We start from the raw sequence: 17,827 nt of genomic DNA, 5'->3' as shown, positions 1-17,827 counted from the left end.
TTACAGAGGAAGACATTGGATTTAAGGCATTTCCTCTAGATCCTTTTATATTATGCCTTAGGGAGAAAGGAGGGTATGTAGTCTTAAAGAATCTTTTTCTTAAAAAGTTTGTTCAGATTTAACAGAGCGTGAAACCCAAGTCATAGATCTTACATGTGAGTCATGTACACTATAATGACAATATGTCATCCTCTGTTTTGGCAATCCAGAAAGACACTTCCTTTCAGAGGACAAATACTGTGCCTCATCCCACAGGATCTCCTCACCACCCTGGGCAATGTCTCTCCCCCAGGTGATCCTCCTGCATTAAACCATCCCCACGGTCAGTATCAGGAAGTGTCTGCGGTTTCCTGGCCACCTGGGAGGAGACTTTACAAAGGTTTTAGTGAGAGATCCATAGGATTCTTCACATCAAGCACTGGTCAGGTGTTAAATGCGTCACTTCCTGCGGCTCCCTTGAGCATAATTCTGGGTTTATTTCATTAGCATGCTGTGTATATTTACATGAGGGCGTCCTGTGTGGCTAATTTCTTGGATAACTGAGGAGTCCAATCACCGACTTTTCTTTGTTTCATATTACTGTGGTGACGTACCACATTGGGATTTGCACCGGCCCTTTGTTTAAGGCATGCAGATTTTTCATTTGCACATATATATATATATATTCTTTTTTTGTTTGTCCTAGCCCTCTTTGTGCTATTGTAGATATACCCATCGGGGGAATGCCTCTGCCATCTCTAAATGTGTTATTGCAAGTCATTTCTTATCAATATTGACACCCGTCTTCTTAAAATAAATACCAATACAAATAAATAATGAATGATAGAACCTCAAAGGAGGTTTAGCAAAATGTAAATAAAAAGACAATCAGTAATAGAGGAAAGTATTTGGAAACTCAATTAGTGCATAAATCAGAGAATTTTATTTACAGACATGTAAAAAGTATGTTACAGCATTTTAAACAACACTGTCATCATGAACCATTACACAAGTAAGCATGGGGAAAACAGTACAATGTGCTCAACGTTCATTTTTTCTTCCACTGGTGAATCGTTTTCTTATAGGTTCTCACAAATAGCACCACTTGCATGTTGGAAACTATCCACAGAGTCTGGGGGCAGAATGAGGTTTCTGGAACGAGGAATAGGCTGTAACTTTAGCACAACATGGCAAAACATGGGGCAGGCACAGAAAATGAAACACTGGTTAACCAAGTCAAAGAGGCACACATCAATGTACGTGGACAACTACTGGTCGTGTATAGAACCAGGTCCCAGAATATCATGTTATCTTTTCAGGTTTCCTGCCATGTCTCTAGCAAGGGGATAGAGAGCTAGCAATACCCCGCAGGACATCACTTACCCCTCCTTCAATTCATTAAAAAAGGGCGCTCAATCTCTCCGACATGTTTACATGACCCATCACACGGTCTGTGCCATAGGGAAACATATGTAACCACCAGCCATAGTCACTAGCTGTCACGTATTCCCAATGTGGACAATGAGCCCTTGGCTGATATGGTGTGTGTTGCTACAGCAGAGTATTTAAATAGTCCCATTAAGGAATATCAGAAAAGGTACTCAAGAGAGGGAGTAGATTATCAGATCTGCAGACGAGCAACTCAAGCAATCATTTTGTGCAGGTGCTAGACTGTACGTCCATTCCAATTAGGCTGCCATCTTCACCCAGCTCCTCCATGAGATCTTGGTTTCACTGTAAGTCAATTTCTTTCTTTGCCTCTATAGGATGTTTGCAATCTATGAAAGAGGGTCAATTGCATTCAATGTGTGTATGGATGTAGAAAGCGGCTGCGTGTACACTGGCAAATACTGCTGAATGAAAATAAAGACTAAGCGATTTCTAAGATAGGTTGACATTCCAGCTTCCTGGTTGCAAATGATTTCTACTGGATGCAATTGCTGCCCATGGATTTTTGGGACACTGGGCTGTACGTGTATGACGGAAAAAGCAAAGGAAATTCTACTCACTAAATTAAAATACTAACTGAAAACCAATAGATATCATTGAACACTAAGAACCAGTTCCAAGATGCAGCTGGATTTAAGTAGAATGATCTCCACAGCAGAGCACTAGATGAATACAAACACATCTGCCAGAAACTGGATCCAGACCAAACCTGTGTAACTGGATGACCTGAATTGCATCCATGAAACTGATACCTAAGACTCAGAGATGACTGTGGTGCTTGCGCAACCACATCAAAAGGGACCATTTCATAGAGATAGATATGGAAACATCGACTTTCTGAGAGTGTTTCTCTAGCTGACACATCTGATTACAACCCATAGAGTGCAAACCAGGTTTCCTAAAGTAAGGTAAAAAAGAAATTATTTCCATGATCATCTCCATGTGTGATAGATAGTTAAGTGAATGGGTGTCTAAAAAATATCGACATGCTGTCATCCCCACGGAGTGATCAATGGAATTGTAAAGTGAGACAACATCAGTCATGTTTTTCTTTATGATGAATTCTACTATCGCCAAGTCAGAGGCATGGCGATGGGTGTGTCAATTGAAAGGTTCCACTAGAAAATCTCTAGGTGAAATATCCACTTTTCACTTCTTCCAAATAGCACCAATGGTAATCCCAGCCACAATGCTTTGTCACCTCCCTCAATAAGATTTGCCACAGTTCAAACAGATATGCAATATTCACTTACAGCAGTGATATCTAGTTCTTGGTTCACAGTTTGTATTTTCTTGATTACAGCTTTGAGCTTCACAATGGTATAGTTGTCCTGATGAATTAATAGTGTTGCTGCTTCAACATTTAACAACTTCACCTCCTCTTACTTTAGTATGGAAACAGTCACCTTTGTTCCACAGTACACCTCTTGATTGGACTACTACAATACTGAATCCATTGACCAACAGATATACCACTTCTTATTCAGTACTTTGGAATACTATTACAGCTTCAGGGATTTGTACTTTTAGACAGGCTTTGACAAGATATTCAACAACTTCAGATAGGCGAGACACTCTTCCTCTGAACAATTCTCTTCAAAAAGGGGCAGCCTTGTTGCCTCTCTTGTCTGTCTGTCACAGCAATAACAACCTGGGTTTGCCTTGGAGACTCACTTCCTTCTGTCTTCCACAGTCTCAGGCACTACAAATAGTGTCAACTTCAAACTAGTCTTTATGAACTGCCGGTCTCCCTGCCCCAACTTTATCTCCAGCTTACTGGCAGTTATCAGCCCAAGTAAGTACCCAGAAGCCTTTGTGCCACTATGTTAGCTTCAAGGAATGCTTGCACACTTGTATTTTAGGCAGATTAACTGGTATCAACTTCACAGTACAGTTAGATTGCTTCCTAACTTTGGAAAAGTTGGGTTTCAGTTTGAATATTTGGAGCCTGTTGGCTTGGGGCAATGTTTGTCTTCATTTTCTATGGTTATACACTTTAAACGTCTTACAATGACTTGCATGCCGTATTAGAATGAAGAATAGAATTCAGTCTGTCCTTGAAATTCAGAATTAAGCACCCACAACCACTTCTTGGTATAGTTTTTGGGGTTTAAAAATTGGCATTTAATTGTATTCCTGTGTGAAAGTGGAGTACAGAGTTCAGGTCTCCTTTGGGAATCACTATTGGGCACACGCGACCATTCTCTGATGTCATTTTCACAAGTTAAAGATTGTAAATCTTGAACTGTTAACCTTAAGTGTTCGGTAATGGCCCCAGCAGCGTTCTCTCTCCTTAATTAGGGACACACGGCCACGCCTTCAAGCAATAACAGTCTTAGAATAGCAGAACAATGATTTTAGTCACTTTAGCTTCTCACACAAATAAGGAGTTCTACTGTTAAATGCAAGTGCTACATTTCCATTGTTCAATGTATTTTGAAAAGTAGCTAAGAACTTCTACTTGCTTAAAGTCTTATGTGAGTTGACAGGGAGCTGGATATGGTTACTGGAAGGCGCGTGCAATATTTTAGAACAATGTGCTTCACTCACCGGCTTCTTAGACACCTGCTCTGCGGGTTTCACTGCTTTCCCAACTTTTGCCACCACTTCTATGACTTCTGGCTTGCTGGGGACCCACACCCTTCTCCTGAAATGGTGTTTCCAGTCCGGCCACACTGTTTGGGAGATCTGTTCACTCCCGAGACCCACGGCTTGATAATTAATTTTTGCCTCGGTCCCTTGCACGTCTGTAGCTCAGCAACCACGGCAATCAGGCTCGCATGTGAGAAGACCTTTCTCCCGCAAGTCTTCCACTACGCAGCCTCTGCACTTCAGGGTGTGGGGAAACAGAACTCTCTCCTTGTTCTCCAACTTCTGCTTGGATTGACAGCCTTGTGCCTTCTTCCTCCTGCTGCTACTGCTGCAGCTTGCATTCCAGACCCAATTCCAGCTCCTTCCACTCCTTCCAATTGTCTGCACCTGAGGGGGCCTTTTATGCCTCCCAGGTTACTTCAGGTTTGGGCTGTTAGGCTTAATTGCCAGACTACTGCTACAGTTTGCCTCCTCAGTCCTCTTCCTTGTCCCAATACTTCTGGGATTATGGTACTCGTAGTCCCCTTCAATAAAGGCAGTACTTTCAACTTTTGAGCAATTTTTAAGAGTACATTTATTTCCCTTAAGCATGTTAAAAGATGGACTGCTAGGATTGGTTGTTACAGAGGAAGACATTGGATTTAAGGCATTTCCTCTAGATCCTTTTATATTATGCCTTAGGGAGAAAGGAGGGTATGTAGTCTTAAAGAATCTTTTTCTTAAAAAGTTTGTTCAGATTTAACAGAGCGTGAAACCCAAGTCATAGATCTTACATGTGAGTCATGTACACTATAATGACAATATGTCATCCTCTGTTTTGGCAATCCAGAAAGACACTTCCTTTCAGAGGACAAATACTGTGCCTCATCCCACAGGATCTCCTCACCACCCTGGGCAATGTCTCTCCCCCAGGTGATCCTCCTGCATTAAACCATCCCCACGGTCAGTATCAGGAAGTGTCTGCGGTTTCCTGGCCACCTGGGAGGAGACTTTACAAAGGTTTTAGTGAGAGATCCATAGGATTCTTCACATCAAGCACTGGTCAGGTGTTAAATGCGTCACTTCCTGCGGCTCCCTTGAGCATAATTCTGGGTTTATTTCATTAGCATGCTGTGTATATTTACATGAGGGCGTCCTGTGTGGCTAATTTCTTGGATAACTGAGGAGTCCAATCACCGACTTTTCTTTGTTTCATATTACTGTGGTGACGTACCACATTGGGATTTGCACCGGCCCTTTGTTTAAGGCATGCAGATTTTTCATTTGCACATATATATATATATATTCTTTTTTTGTTTGTCCTAGCCCTCTTTGTGCTATTGTAGATATACCCATCGGGGGAATGCCTCTGCCATCTCTAAATGTGTTATTGCAAGTCATTTCTTATCAATATTGACACCCGTCTTCTTAAAATAAATACCAATACAAATAAATAATGAATGATAGAACCTCAAAGGAGGTTTAGCAAAATGTAAATAAAAAGACAATCAGTAATAGAGGAAAGTATTTGGAAACTCAATTAGTGCATAAATCAGAGAATTTTATTTACAGACATGTAAAAAGTATGTTACAGCATTTTAAACAACACTGTCATCATGAACCATTACACAAGTAAGCATGGGGAAAACAGTACAATGTGCTCAACGTTCATTTTTTCTTCCACTGGTGAATCGTTTTCTTATAGGTTCTCACAAATAGCACCACTTGCATGTTGGAAACTATCCACAGAGTCTGGGGGCAGAATGAGGTTTCTGGAACGAGGAATAGGCTGTAACTTTAGCACAACATGGCAAAACATGGGGCAGGCACAGAAAATGAAACACTGGTTAACCAAGTCAAAGAGGCACACATCAATGTACGTGGACAACTACTGGTCGTGTATAGAACCAGGTCCCAGAATATCATGTTATCTTTTCAGGTTTCCTGCCATGTCTCTAGCAAGGGGATAGAGAGCTAGCAATACCCCGCAGGACATCACTTACCCCTCCTTCAATTCATTAAAAAAGGGCGCTCAATCTCTCCGACATGTTTACATGACCCATCACACGGTCTGTGCCATAGGGAAACATATGTAACCACCAGCCATAGTCACTAGCTGTCACGTATTCCCAATGTGGACAATGAGCCCTTGGCTGATATGGTGTGTGTTGCTACAGCAGAGTATTTAAATAGTCCCATTAAGGAATATCAGAAAAGGTACTCAAGAGAGGGAGTAGATTATCAGATCTGCAGACGAGCAACTCAAGCAATCATTTTGTGCAGGTGCTAGACTGTACGTCCATTCCAATTAGGCTGCCATCTTCACCCAGCTCCTCCATGAGATCTTGGTTTCACTGTAAGTCAATTTCTTTCTTTGCCTCTATAGGATGTTTGCAATCTATGAAAGAGGGTCAATTGCATTCAATGTGTGTATGGATGTAGAAAGCGGCTGCGTGTACACTGGCAAATACTGCTGAATGAAAATAAAGACTAAGCGATTTCTAAGATAGGTTGACATTCCAGCTTCCTGGTTGCAAATGATTTCTACTGGATGCAATTGCTGCCCATGGATTTTTGGGACACTGGGCTGTACGTGTATGACGGAAAAAGCAAAGGAAATTCTACTCACTAAATTAAAATACTAACTGAAAACCAATAGATATCATTGAACACTAAGAACCAGTTCCAAGATGCAGCTGGATTTAAGTAGAATGATCTCCACAGCAGAGCACTAGATGAATACAAACACATCTGCCAGAAACTGGATCCAGACCAAACCTGTGTAACTGGATGACCTGAATTGCATCCATGAAACTGATACCTAAGACTCAGAGATGACTGTGGTGCTTGCGCAACCACATCAAAAGGGACCATTTCATAGAGATAGATATGGAAACATCGACTTTCTGAGAGTGTTTCTCTAGCTGACACATCTGATTACAACCCATAGAGTGCAAACCAGGTTTCCTAAAGTAAGGTAAAAGGTACATCATTTGCATTTCAAATAATAAGTCTGAAATCTCATGAATGTACCTTTTAAAATATTTATTACATTTTTTATGTTATTGTTTAAAGTGCAGAACTAGCATGAGAGCAGCGGAGCGCTGAACAGAGTGTGGGTAGTCAGCAGTTGGGCTGGCATCTAACAGTAGCGCAGTACTGTGAGGTATGTGCATCGGTATGTGCATCCATTGGAATTAGTCCTTGGTCAAGTGCTGTTGAAAAATCCATGTTTTGAGGGATTTGCAAAACTGGAGAATTGTGGGTGCATTCTGAGTACACCGGGATGGAGTTCCAGACGGTGGGTTCATGAGAAGAGAAGGATTGTTTGCAGGTTTATACTTCATCTTCAAAACATTCAAATGTTTTGACGTTTGAAGAATTAGATGTAAAGAACTGAGACTATTTGAACTGTGATCCATTTCTGTGTTTTGGTGATTTGCTCTTTGACATTATGAACCCATTTTTTTTAAAAAATACAACAAAGAATATCCTTGACAGTAAAACATTTGTTTATACTGACCTAAATGGAAAAATACCATTTGCCTTTCTATGCATATATAATGTATACATAGACTATAATGTAATGTATATGATATTACATCAGTGTTTTGTCTTTTGTACCTACACTTACATTCTACTCCATATTGTTCCATGCCCTCATTCCCAAGTTCCTAGCACCACCGCAAAGTGTTTTTTTAACCCTTGGCATTGGGGTCCATTATTATTCTAACAGCCAATAGGTTAAAAGGATCTCGAGCAGTGAATAAAGAGGACACTGCTATTATGGTTCAAACATCAAGTACGATGAAGAACTAACATAAGACCCAGCTATTTATAGGGTACCATGTGGTTACCTATTGCTTGTTGGGTATACCAGATCTTGGGCATTTCCTGAGACAGTCCATGCAGGTTTGGGGTTTTGGGCTAAACCCATACAGAGAGGTCAATTTAGAGTATTTGTCTTGAGCCCATTAGTCTATCCACGAAAATATTCCAAGACCTACACATCTTCTGTAGATATGCTTTTCTTAATAAGGATATCTGTTGTCTTGCTATTGTGTGTGGTTTTAGACTTTGCACTTCAAGACTCTTCCACAAACTAACTAGAATATAATTTATGATTAATTTGTTTTCGGTTGAAACCACTGAAATCATTGAATGATTGTTGCACTGAGGTCATGTTTTGCAATTGTTTGAAGGAACAAATACATTCTAATTGTGCAGTATGTACAACATAATATATCTGTCTTTTCTTAACTAGAATCCTTCTATGTTAACAATCTGCATTTTAATCCTGAATTGTTTTTTGTGGCATAGTATATGGTTCTTCAATTAAGTTGAGGCCTGATAGAAATGCTCTGAATAGAAGATGTTTGTGTCAACACTGTGTTGCTGTGCACCTTTCAGGTGATTGCGCGTGTCCCTGACTCACACCTAGCGAAGGTTCTATAGGGAAAACTCATTTTGCTGTGTTCCCATAGACAGCCTCTTTTCTGAATTCTGGCCAATTTATCCTTGAAGCAGCCCAGTGAACAGACATTGCTTGCTGTCTTTTCTATTTGGAGGTGTGCTTTGTTTCTGAGAATAAAAGTGTCCGAAATAATGGTTTATTATCCCAAGTCCACACAATCCATGCTACTTTCTTGAGCAGATCCTGTAGGTTACCTCTGTGAGGTATTGATCTGGAAATGTTCTGTACTGATCATTTAACATGGCCTAAGAGGTCAAGTACTTTTTGTCCACATCTCTAAAGTTGCTGTTGTGCCATTTTCATGTGCTGTTTGGATTTGCGCCGGTTTTCAAAGTGTGCCAACGTGGGAGTCTCCAACGGGAATTGTGCTGTTGTGCACTGAAGGATCTGGTCTCTAGGGATGACCAGTGCCCCCCAGAAGCATTAATCATACCAAACTTTGCACCAATGAGACATTTTTGGTCGAAGGATTTCACTGATTCCCCCCACCAAATAAAAGGTGCAGTACACATTTGCACACACAGGTACACAAATGCACAGCACTGGAGCATGTTTTTTTAATAATATGTGCCACTGTGTGTGTTAGAATAATTCAATGCATAACACTGAAGAAATTAAAATTTGGCATTTTCAGATGGCAAACGTGTAAGCATACTCTGAAAACCTTTCACCTGAAAACATATTACAAGTGGGCTTATCCAGAGAGGAATAGTGGTACAATATAGAGTGCAACACATATTGCCAATGCCTTATAATTCCAAATAACAACGGACTGCCATTTTAGTTGGAAAATTAAAACAATTTATATGGTGGTCTAACCTGCAACACTACAGGTGTTTTGGACTGCAACTCCCAGGATCCCTCATCATTGACTTTGTTTGATTGGGTTTATAGGCGTTTACATCAAAACCTGTAAAGCTAAAGGTTGCAGAGTGAGTCCTTCTTCAGTTCTGCCGGGATTTTCCAACTAGTAAGTGGTGCCCCCCTAGCAAATATCGCTGTTCAAATACAGACCCTGTGCTCTCTCCATTATTTTGTCTGGGTTATGATGATGACGATTTTATATTAACTCATTAACATTCCCAAAACATTCCAAATCACCATCTGAAATCTACAAATACTGAATGCCCATGCAAATTTGCTGAGAGTGGACATGTTTGCATCATATGTCGAATCGATCATATTCATTTTTAACATATTGAACATGAATTGTCCAATAAGTGGACAGCTGTAAATGTACATGAACAATTGCATATGGATGTTCCCTGGATAGGCCTACAAAAATGGCGTCCTACCACACGCTTGATCATAGCATACAGATCATTTCAAAGAACCTAAAGACACAAAGCAGTTGCAAAATGTACATCAACGACTTTGACAAACATTAAGCATGCTATTCATAAAAATAGCTTTTACAAATATACATTTGTATACAGTGATTCCGCATTTTCTCAAATGTGTCCTCTGCAATATCATACATTTGTCCCTAGGATACCATCATAAAAATAAAGTAATAAAATAAAACGAGAAACAGGCAAAAAGAAACACGTTTACAATCCAAACCATGAAGATCTGACCATTGTACATCTTGTAACACATAAAAGATGGCGTTGTCAAGCCGTGAACGTTGACGTGGGCTCCCTTGAAGCGATGTAACTTTCATACACACTCAACGAAAGAGGCCAACACTGGCAAGAAAGTAAAGTTCACATTTCACATCGGGGCGTTGTCTTCACGGTCACTCCAGGTTTTGTGTCCGATGTCTGATGATTCTGTGTGAGAAAAGGAGAAATCAGATCATCTGTTGGCTTTTTATCACGAATCACAAACACAGATTGGTGCATCCACTAATAAACAATACGAAAACTCACTGAAGGTAACATAGCTATGCATCAGTGATTATTTGCCAGGTCATGCTTTGTCATCATGACTTAAAGATTCCTAGGCACTGATCCTGGCAATGTACATTTACTGTAGCAAGCTGTGCACTATTTGCATTAAAGTCCTTGGGCGCACACCACTACCTTGGGAACTTACTGTCATTTAAAGTCTGCAAACTATCATTTCTCTAGACCATGGGTCTGCAACCTCTGGATCTCCAGATGATTTGGACTACAACTTCCATCCATCCGTAACATTATAGTCAAAGGAGGAAACTCAAAGGAATGGTTGGGCTGCAGGTTGTACATACAGAGGGCTGCAGTTTGCAAACCATTGCTATAGAGCACAGTCCTACAAAGCTGAATCAATTTAGATGTTTAAGATTTCCACAATGGATATTCGTAAGATACATATGAATATATTCATGTGAGAAAAGCTTAATTTGCATTTTAATCTGATCTAATTAACATCGGACTTGTTGCTTACTTGTACAACTGTCAGCGAGTGGCTTTACCATCAAGTTTAAAGACACTGTGCAGGATCCAGCAAGACGGCGAAAGGGTAGATGTGTGTCTTTGGAGCCCTCTCAGTAGAGGCCATGTTATTAATGATCATGGGATTTACATCATACCATTTGGATGTCTTTGGATATAGCGTTGAACAGCGATCAACATGCTCAACAGGTCATTCTTAGGAGTCTGATTGGGATACCCATTTTTTGCATACATTTCAAGTAGCACTCACAATAGATCCAAGATTTCATAAACTTGCTGATATTTTGGAGACCAAAACAATACCTGCCATTCTGCAATATTATAATGAGTTCAAAAACGTGACTTAGATTAACCTCCCCTGCGTGCCTGCACCAATCAACATATTTATCAGGTGATATTGTGCTCCGATGCAAAGGAGTTTCAAAATGCCTCAACAACAAGAATCAAAACAAAAGAAAATTCCAAACAGATACAGATATATGAAATGAAAGTCAACAGAAAGCCAATAGGAAACATGTTGGAAAATGGAGGCTTGATGTGCATATGACATTCATCAGGAGAGTGTTGCACATTTTGAACAGTCTAGCCAAGATTAATAATATATACATTGCACAAAAACCTGGTAAAAATGTTTACACAAATTAATTACATTATAAGTTCCTGTATTATAGGCCTTCAGCTAAGGGCCTATGCATACACTATACCATAATTATATAGAATCAATCTGTGTAAAGTCAATACCGCACTTATGATGGGAACTTCCAGACAAAATTGATTATACAAGTAAAATAAACTCCAATAAACCCTTGCTATTTTCTAAACAATATCTGATTTTATGCTACATTCATAAACAAAAACATTGAAATGGTTTTCGAAAGGCTTACATAGACAGTCTTAATGTTTACATATAAACTCAGTTTTAATTCTTCAAACTAATAATCATCCAATCTCTAAACTCATTGTTTTCCATAATGTTACTCTTTCAATGTTAGAAATCAAATTGTATCTCCAATTATATTACTAGTCGCACATAAATAATGATAACATCACAAGCATCTATAAATTAATACTAGAAGTTCTGTATTAATATTTGAAGATATTTTTAAATTCCAATGCGTTTCGGGGATATCAAAGTGCCCTTTTTCAGGGAGAGTGAAGTCTAACTTCTTTTCAGTTTCTCCATTTTTTTTTAAAAAAAGCTAAAAGCAACAAGAATGACCACACTCTGCTATAAGGTGTAAAATAGCGAAATCACTAACCTTCTCAATCAGTGTTAATCAGTATCTAAGGAAGTCTTGCATATGTCAGAATAGGTGTGTAAACCTTTCAATTAATACACCTAAATAATATATGTTATATAAATTATTTTTATCCTCTAATAATAAAATCATAATACTTACAATAATAATGTAAGAAAATCAAATGTTATAGAAACCTCTAGGAGTTTGAAATAGCACGAAGAAATCTACAAACTTCCTTCGCCTCAAAGCTTGGCTCAGAATTAAATTCTACCAAAACCATGGGTCAAACCATGCTGTCCATATATGAGTAAACACCACTCTTCACATGTTCAGTATCCAATAAACCAATATGTTTAAGTCACCGTAATAAACAGAACTATTTAGAAACCTAACCCTATAAGCAATGTAATGCTGTTGTAACTTTAAAAAAAGTTTAGCTAAAATATGGTATTGCATAGTTCCCAATGGGTATGTATTAATTACTTATTTTATTTTGCAGATATTCATACATCACTCATATGTTCACTAGCAACCGATAGTCATAATTATATGGTTGTAACAATCACAGCTGTTTAGGAACACTCATGGTAATTCAGTACAGTTGCACCTTTCGAACAATTTATATAGCTGAGTAAAAGTAGCATTTTGATCCCTATAGTATACACTAATTAGGTACTTAATTCTGAGGATATCCCAGTATGAGAATGTAACAATAGGATGGGAATGTAAATGTTACAGAAATTACTCTATGTGTAGCTAACCTACTGATAACTTCAAATAAATACTTGTCATAAAACAAACTAAAATCATGAATGTAATGTTCCAATAACATAAGGGACACATAAATGTATACTTTCAACACAAGAGAAACAATATACAAACATATATCAGAATAGAAGTTACATATAATGTAAATTATTTTGATTCTATCAATCTTATTTTCAGATGATATACTGCATGAATACAAGGATCAAGTTACAAAAAACAACCTATACCCTGATAAGTTCCTTAGGTGCTAGTGTGGAAAGTTTATGCAACCAAAATATTTACTGCTGTGCTAACAATTTTGTCAAATTTCCCCCCTGCATAGGTAATTTCACAAATTCTAAAATGGTTAACTGCATTTGGGTTATAGTATGTCGTTTCTCGGCAAAATGTACAGCTACTGGAGATTTCATATTTCCTGTAGGTATATTTGATTTATGTTTGGACCGCCATGTTTTAGCTTTCCTTGTTGTAAATCCTACATATTATAGTCCACAATGCCATTTAAATGCATACGCTACCATTGGAGGAATCAGCTGTGACAACATTTTTAAGATAGATCATCTCATCAGTTTGAGGGTGTTGTATCTTGATGCCCTTGATGATATATTTGCAATGCTGACAATGCACAGATGGAAAAATTGCTTTCTTTTAATTTTTGAAGTTTCAACATTTCGATCAGCTTGCACTAGATGGCACCTTAACAAGTTCTTTCTTTCATATGTAAATATAGTTGGATTGATTAAAGTCAATTTTGACATGTTAAAAGACTGGAATCTGACCCTTAAGATTTTCAGAAACTTTCAAAGCAAATACATTGCCCACATTGTATTGAATTAGTGCAACACAATCAGCAGAAAATCTTCAAAATCACCCAATAATTCAACAACCATGCATCCTGCAACATGACTTACACACCTATGAAATATACCCTACAAAAACTAAATTCAGCAAATCCAAGATCACCTGAATACGAAAATACCAACAATTCTTAACCGACTAGGAAACCAACACGTACAGATTCTTGTACTCAATCTTTAACTGCTTTCCACCCATGTATACATCTGCGACTTGCTTTCCACTGTCAACTTCAGCAACCCAGCAGGTTCTCTGGAAGACCGGTATCCCCCAAACATTAAAAAAACTATAACAAAACAACCAGTATTAGCACCTGTTTTTCCTGTTCCTTCTTGACTTGTCAATCAAGCAGGATAAAATCCTGCTCAACTTAAAAACAGCCTTCATTAAACCTCACCTCAAAAAACCTACAGTTGGCCCAAACAACCCAGCTAATTGTCAATCAATCTCTGGCACACCGTTCATCAGCAAAATTTTCAAATCTGGGTTTGAATGCTTCAAATAAGCAAATTCTCTACAAACTCTCCAGTGGTGAACACGTCTAACCCCAACAAATGCCTTGGATATCTGGATCCTTGGATGACCTCTAACAGACTTAAATTGAACCCACCTAAAACACAGCCCTTGATCTGCAGAGCGATACCACCTTACCTAGCTGAAACCCCTGGTCAGACATAGCAGGCTCTTTTCCCACTGCCCAATTCTACTGTGAGGAATCTTGGGGTTACTTTGGACAGTGACCTTGCACTAAAACCACAGGACACAGCCATTGTACGGAGTCACTTTCCAACTCCTCACTTTACGATAAATGATGCTTTATCTGATCTTCACGCACAGGATCATGATCATTATCTTAAAGGTCCTTTGAAGACTGGACTATGCCAATCGCCTTCCTCTTGGGTTACCAGAACATCCACTCAACAGACTACAAAGATTCCACAATATGTCAGCCACATTACTCCTAAAACTGAAAACATACAAACATATCCCCACTTCAAAACACTATGGGCCTCATTACAACCCTGGAGGAAAGGGTTAAACGGCGCCGTAAAAGGTGACTGCGCCGTTCAACCCGTTCAGCCACATTACGAGGTCCCCTCGTGGGACACGTTAAGCACGCCTGGGAAAACCAGGCGTGCTTACCGGGTCCTGCGAGGGGAAGAGGGAGCAAACAACGGGCCATCTCGTTATGGCCCGTTGTTTGCTCCCTCTCCCAGTCCCATTCAGCCCTACGGGAGCTGAAATGAAAATGGGGAAGGACCGTGTCCGGGTCCTTGAGGGAGGAATTACTGGGCCATCCGAACTCGGAATGGCCTGGTAAGTCCTCATTCCGAGGACTCGGACACGGATGCGATTTCGGCGGCAGCCACGCCGCCAATAGCGGCATGGCTACCGGCCGAACTTGTAATGAGGGCCTATGTATTGCTCACTGTGTATACCATGGCAGAGGCTATTCATCACAAGGACATTCTCAAAGTGTGCACCATCAATGAACCAAACTCAGATTCAGTAAAAAAGCACAGTAATAGTACCAAAAGGTACCAAACATCAATCTGGAAACAACATGAAGAGTTGTTTTTCTCCTTCTAGCAACCAAACTTTATGCCCCAACACTGCCATACAGAAGACGACCACTGAAGCTTCAGAAAATATCTAAGAACCTACCTTCATTTAATTTCATCATGAGACCAACACTAGAATTATCGCTAAACCATGAAGGACAGATTAAAATATTTTAGCCTGAAACAGTGTCAATTCTTTATGTTGCCATAAAGGGTTTTTATAGGATCAAGGCTAGCCCTCCAGGATGTTCAAATCCTCCATGTTATTTTTCAGTACATGGCAATGCCCTTTCAGATCATTCACAATTATGCTATTCTATTTACATTTTAGGATAATCTCTTACAACCTTTCTCCACCACAATCATGTGAAACAGAAGTGCTCTTGTGCCTTGTGTCTGATCACATTAAATATGCTCACGATTCTATACTTTGTATAACAAATATTGAAACTCCTTGCATCCTGACCCCAGTTGGATTAATAACAAAAGGGACTGAGAAACCACATTATAAACTTTAGGGGTTTATTTTTTATTTAATCACAAGCACTCAGTATAGATATGTTTTTAAGTTTCCTTATCAATAATTTCGTTCTATGATCCCTATTATTTGTGTAGTACTTACACAATTGATACCAGTGGGAATATTGGGTGGAGTTATGCACCAGCTTGTCATATGCCTTGAGCCATTGGTACAGGCTGTTGGATGTACTCAATTGAAGATGAATGCTACTCTGTAGGGTCTTGGTGGTATGGCAGTGATGATGATTCTGATTCACTGCCATCAGTGATCTTGCGTAGTATTCCAGTGAATGCATCCATATCACTTATACTCATGTGCAGCCGTCATGACAGTACACTTCCAGAAATTTCTCTGCTTGTTCATTCTCTTATGTGTTTTTTCTCCTGCTTCTTGCCATGATCTGATTGCATGGGTTTCAGCTGTGCCCCAAATTAGAAGATACAGGAGGACAGGAGGTCATTTCTAAAATGTCCTGTAAATTGCATTGAGGGGACCACCTATGATTGTGCTTAAGTCACATCCATTCAATTCTTTCATTTGCATTCCAAAATGCAAAACAAAAGTGTAAATGTAGGCGTACTTCTCGGTACGCCTTTGTTTTTACACTTTGCAATGCAAATATGGTAAACACCACCTTTTATGCATAGCAGGCAGAATTTACTATTGATTGCTGTTGGATTTGCCTGATTTTTGCTCATGTAAATAAATAGGTGGATTCCATAGGAACAATCCACAGCATTTTTGCCTGCATGACTATGTCATGCTTGCGTAAATGCTGTCACCTTTGTATGACACAGAGGATATGGGTGGCAGAAATAGATATTCTGTTCTGTGTCCCCTTTCTGCCATTAACATGACAGTAAAATAATTTGTCTTAAAGTATGTTTTGAATTGTGTGAGAGATCTTACGTTTATAATGTCATTCATCATGTTTTTCGATTATTCGTCGATTATTCGTCTTTAGTTAAATGTATGTGTTCATATCGTTGTAGAATTAGAGAATGGGCTTCTTTCATTTAAACAGTTTTTAGTTCAACGTATATGTTCATAGGATTCTGGGAATGGAAAGGGGACTTTTTATACCAGTGTTGTCTAACCATTCTAAGAAGAAGGACTATGTTGTGATTAAATGAGGCCATTATTGAAGGGTTGTGGTATTATATGTTCTCTCATGTTTAATGATGCTCTGATTGCCAAGAGCTGAATAATACAATTGTTGGCCATGTTTCACAAACTTTTGTGCACAAATTGTTGTTGAGCGCTTATCAGTATAGAAATAATATTGTATCTGAACAAATGTCCTGATGATTCATAATACAGGGATGTGATCCATCAATTGTGTGTTCCCCCTATGTAGATGTTTATGAATAATTTCTAAATGAGAATAAGGTTCTTCCTGGTGATTAGAGGAGTAAGTAGTTGGCCTCAATTCGAATACAAATCTCAATGTCAAGTTTTTTTTATCCCAACCTAATTTTAATGCTTTTGTTTAATTTATGACAATCATTTCTTTGTCATAGATCTAATTCTCTATTACTTCCACCTTGCTTCTTCTGACTATTTTTAATGCCACAAAACTTGATCTTTTGGATATCCTGATAAGTGGTTCCCAGTGTACCACTACAGGATGTGGCTAATTGCATGTTTTGATAGCTCCTAGATTCTGTTTGATACATGCTTTTAGTGATCAAATAGTGCTCCCAATATAATATAATATTTACATCAGATGCATTCCAAACTCAATTTGGTGCACATAGTTTTGAAGTTTATCAATTCCTATATTCTTGGTTCTATGTATGTGGAAAATTTGAAAAAAGTTGTAATATTTTTTAATATTGGTGGTAGGTACAGTTGCCACATTTGTGGAACTCTCTAAGGTTGTGACTGTAGCCAAGTTGTTTGTGACTCCATTTTTAGTATTATACTCTTATGTCATTTATTTTTCAGGTTTTGGCAATTTTTATAGGTGATCATTGGTTTGAAGCAGATGCAATCCTTTAAATCAATACACTGAAGACATAAGTACAAAGTTT

At 38.8% G+C, this 17,827-nt stretch overlaps 1 protein-coding gene across 6 annotated transcripts in view; it reads right to left on the bottom strand.

Moving 5' to 3' along the window:
• Positions 1-899: 899 nt before the first annotated feature.
• RALYL (RALY RNA binding protein like) overlaps positions 900-17,827 on the bottom strand; it is a 2,307,036-nt gene continuing 2,290,108 nt past the window's right edge. For all 6 annotated transcript variants that reach the window (XM_069621283.1, XM_069621281.1, XM_069621285.1 and 3 more), the window contains one exon: positions 900-10,245. The gene's annotated coding sequence lies outside the window, so the exon portion shown is untranslated. The remainder of the gene's footprint in view (positions 10,246-17,827) is intronic.

This window comes from Ambystoma mexicanum, chromosome 5q (assembly GCF_040938575.1).
Source record: "Ambystoma mexicanum isolate Mex_15411 chromosome 5q, UKY_AmexF1_1, whole genome shotgun sequence".
In the NCBI taxonomy this organism is placed as follows: Eukaryota; Metazoa; Chordata; class Amphibia; order Caudata; family Ambystomatidae; genus Ambystoma; species Ambystoma mexicanum.
Note: the sequence above shows the minus strand (reverse complement) of the source record. Positions and strands in the feature narration are given on the sequence as shown.